Genomic DNA, 4558 nt, shown 5'->3' on the forward strand with positions numbered 1-4558 from the left:
TCATAGCTGAAGGTGTATAAAGTAATAAATGTGATTTTTTTTAACATCTCATGGTGCATGTTTCATCGCAAATTTCCTCATGGAAATATCCACAAAGGTTATGTCAGATGAATGGTGGGACTGCACACCAAACACTCAAATGTCAAATGGCAGACTGTTTTCACTCCGAGATATGCTTGCCCTTGATTGTCCTTCATTGCCACTCTCTGTACTGCTGTCAGTGAATAACAACATGGCTAGAAAAACATGACGTGATGTGACAGAAAATGTTTCAGCTGTGGCTCTGTTATATAATTCATAGGAATTTCTAAACTTTGATATTTGCACTAAACATGGCTCCACAGATATCTGCATTCTACTTTCATAAATTTTAAAAGTGTCGCTTTAATGTTAGATAATTATACATAGTTCATTCCTTTCAGAGAATGAAATTGTTAATTAAGAGTCTCTCTTCCCTATTATCAGTTCTGAGTTTTGCTCAAGCTTGTACCCTCGCTGTTTACTGTTACTATTTAATGTGAAAGATATTTTGGTGAAATGTGAACACACAGAACTCTTAAACATTTGCTAAGAGTGAGCTACAAATGTTACTGGTATACTCTTAGTGCTGTTACTTTGGAACAGTTACATAAATAAAAGCCACTCTATACAAATAGAGATGTCCTTGTATTCTGCCTGTGTAGTTTAAACCAATATATATTTCAAAACAAGGATCAATGAGTATGGAGATACAAAAACTTTGCTGCAGCCAACTTTTATTCTGCACTGTTAGTTTGTGCAGTTAGTTTATTCCTCAAGGGCACTAGTATGGAGAACCAGAAGAGACACGCACATCAAAACAAAGAATTTTGTGCTTCAATAATAAATTGTGCAATAAAATATGCATTAGTAAATTCAATTATGAATTGATTTTTTAATCCTTTTACTTACATACACATTACTTACACATTTATTATTTAATAATCTAAAATTTATAATAAGTATAATAATAAATTGAAAAAAAAATCATACCACAGACACAGCCACTTAAAATGGCCACCTCATCAGTGAAAGGACCATCATGGATTCCCGGCTGATGAGCGGATGTAACGATATCCCCTACCTGTGACTTTGGTGATGCAGCCGTGAGTAGTAACACCCCTAAGCAACATTTAGGAAAACCATTAGTAAAGTCTTCTGTATCCACCAGGTGGAGCAGTGTGCAGGTACGTCAACAATATATTTATACCTTTTAAATTTGTTCAGGGATTCTATAATTATGAATCTCCTTTATGCTTTTTAAAACTCTCCTTCCCTGATAATGAAACAACTTTTACAGACAGGTAAGAGAGTGCAGACTGTCATTAGCATCACAGGGGATTCCTTTGTCACACAGTAGGTGATTGTTCAAACAGCTCTCCGACCCCCCACAGAAGGCAAACAACAAGGAAAATGTAGTATCCTCTGTATGCCGGCTGTGATTTTGACATATGTACCTTATTTTCTGCACTATAAGGCACACTTAATATACTTTAATTTTCTCAAAAATCGACAGTGCGCCTTATGATCTGGCGTGCCTTATGTATGAATTCTGGTTGTGCTTACTGACTTCGAACCAATTTTATGTGGTACACCGCGCTCAAAAATCTGTCAAAAATGTTTTACTACGACTCTGGTAAGCTATGAAGCCGCACCGCTTGATGGATTTTCAGATCATTATGGCTACAGTGGTCAGGAGTCTCGCGGAGTGTACTATGTGATCGCTAGCGACACAGCTGAGTTAGCATAGCATAAACACAGTGAAGCTGGAGGATGAACGCTAACTTTTTTCCACTCAATAGAAGTTACATGAGGGCTCCTGATGGTTAGGGACAAATGCAATCGCATGGCAGGATGCTGTAAATGGACCAAACTTTAGTCAGGAGAACAACTGAAATAATCCATACGAGGTTAGTATACTGCAACAACACCGGAATAGAGCAGCTGTGAGAGAATTCAACATTAATGAAGCAATGTATGGAAGTGGAGGAAGCAAGAAGAATGAGTTGAGTAAAGTTTGACTCATCTGACTGTTTTGTTTCGCTTGCGTGCGCCTTATGTATGAAAACAGACCCGTTCATCAACAGTGCGTCTTATACCGTGCACCTTATGGTCCGAAAAATACGGTAAACGGTATTTACAAAATACTGTTATAAAAACAACCATTTTCTTTGTGTTTTTTCCAGAACTTTATGACTAAGTTCAAAAGAGGGATTTTTTCCTTTTTTTTATTTTAGTGCTTGTCATTGAGCTGCCATGCTTCATTTGCATATCGTCACCTTTTAATGATTAATAGGAGACTTCTACAGACAAGCAGCAACCCCACATCTCTGCCTGTCTGTAAAATTATCTCACTGAACGCCATTGATGTGTTTCGTCCTTTAATAAAATGAATCACAAGAGATTTTTAGATTTTTGCATTACTGTCAAAATCACTTTTTTAGAAGTAGGCAATCACAATATGTTACCAAAACTGTTGCTAATGCATCTGCAAACTTTGTAACAACATCATGAATTTATAACCGGGCTTTCACTTCACTACAGACAGCCCTGGTGGAGGCCCTGATTCTTTCTCCCCCAGACCCAAAATTGCCCTTTTCCTTGATACGAATACCAGCAGTATCGGATCAGGCAGTGTTGGCTCAGAGGACACCAAGTGGGGAGTTTTCTTACCACAGTTGGGCTTTAAACAAGGCAGGACACCGCTACTTTGTCACTATGCGGGAGCTGTTTGCAGTGGTCTGTGCCGTACAGCTCCTCTTCATAGTCACAACTGACTCTGCTGCCTTGCAGGGACTCGTGCCTTTTAAAGATCCAGAGGGCCATCCAGAGACCATAGTGGATGCCCTGGTGGAGGGGATGTTCTGTAGATGCTGGAAGTAATTTAAACAGACCAATCTCATGTGTTTGCAGAGGGTAGCCACCCTTTTCTTTGTTGCCAGCGCTGCAAACCCTTGGCCTTCTCTCAATGAGCTTCATGATGTAGTCACCTGAAATGGTTTTCACTTCACATCTGTGCCTTGTCAGGGCTCATTTGTCGAATTTCTTGCCATCTTAATGAGGCTGGGACCATCAGTTGTGTTGTGCAGAAGTCACGTTGGTACACAACTAGCAGCCGTATTTGACATCTGTTAGAATTCATATTATGGCAAGAACCAATCAGCTAAGTAAAGAGAAACAAGAGTCCATCATTACTTTAAGAACTGAAGGTCAGTCTGTCCGGAAAATTGCTGAAATTTTGAATGTGTCCCCAAGTGCAGTCGCATCAACCGCTCCAATGGAATTAGCTGTTTTCTGTTCTGCAGTTGCCCTCTAGTGGTTGTTTTATGTATGTTATTCTGCAAGATTTAGCATTATTTTTTGTTGTGGAAGAGAGATATATTTTAAATCTAATCTGAATGGGTATACAACCTACACTATTCTAGGTTGATTTAGCTCATATACCATCGTCGTGTACTTCCTGTTTTACTTTGTACGTAGGGTCTGTGCCTTATGTCAGTGCTAACTACCACAGCGTCAGCCGTGTCTCCCAGCTGTTTCCTCTTAGCTCTGTTCATCTCTTGCATTTAGTGTCTGCTTCCCCTGCTCATTGTCGCATCGTACCCTCACTTTCACTGTATGTTCTGTTTGCCAGCCTGCCTGCCTGTTTAGTTTGTTCTGTATTCTCAGTTTAGTTAGTTTTAAAGCTGAGGATTCCAAGTTACGTTTGCCTCCCGTGAGTCCTGCATTTTGGGTCCTCTCTTCCTGCCTGCCTGCAGACAGTCATGACAGAGACATTTTTATTGGTTTTATTTCTGGTTTTCGCAACAGTTTCACACTTTATCCTTATTAAATCATCCGACTCAACACATCGGTCTTTTCCTTGGATTTTTATTAAGAGGGTGTTTAGCTGTCTGTAATAGCTGATTCTATGTTCATGAGGCCAACACTTAGTGAGGACAGAACAAGCGCTACAGAAAGGGAGAACAAGAGTCACATCTGCTGCCGAGGATAAACTGATCCGAGTCACCAGCCTCAGAAATCGCAAGTGAACATCACATCAGATTAGAGTCCAGATAAGGCACACAGTTCCAGTTAGTGATGTGTCGGCCGCGAACGAAACGGCTTTTAGAGCCGACTCTTTGAAGTGAACAACGCGAGCCAGCTCCCAGGGTTTTTTTTTCTCTCACCCTCTCTCTCGCATTTTTTTTCTGCTTCACTCCTTATGCGAGCTTTGTGCTTGCGCTGGGAAGAGGGGGGAGGGGCCGGTAGTTACACTCAAAGTAGCACAGGAACAGAGCGGGAGGGAAAGAGAGAGAAAAAGAGCCAGGGACAACAACGTCACATTAGAAAGGTATAGTAATCACCCACAACTATTTTCAGTTGCGGATGATAAAGGATTCAGAAAGTTTATTCATGCAGGCCTATTTGACAGAGAATGTGCATCTTCTTTTTGTTTTCATATTTTATTTTATATTTAATTGTGTTGTGGTTTGCAGTGTTTTGTGTTGTTTCACTTTAAATTTGCTTAAAATGAAAAAGAATGAAAGGAAAAATGAAA

This window comes from Neolamprologus brichardi, chromosome 10 (assembly GCF_056152115.1).
Source record: "Neolamprologus brichardi isolate AB-2024 chromosome 10, ASM5615211v1, whole genome shotgun sequence".
NCBI classification, from domain to species: Eukaryota; Metazoa; Chordata; class Actinopteri; order Cichliformes; family Cichlidae; genus Neolamprologus; species Neolamprologus brichardi.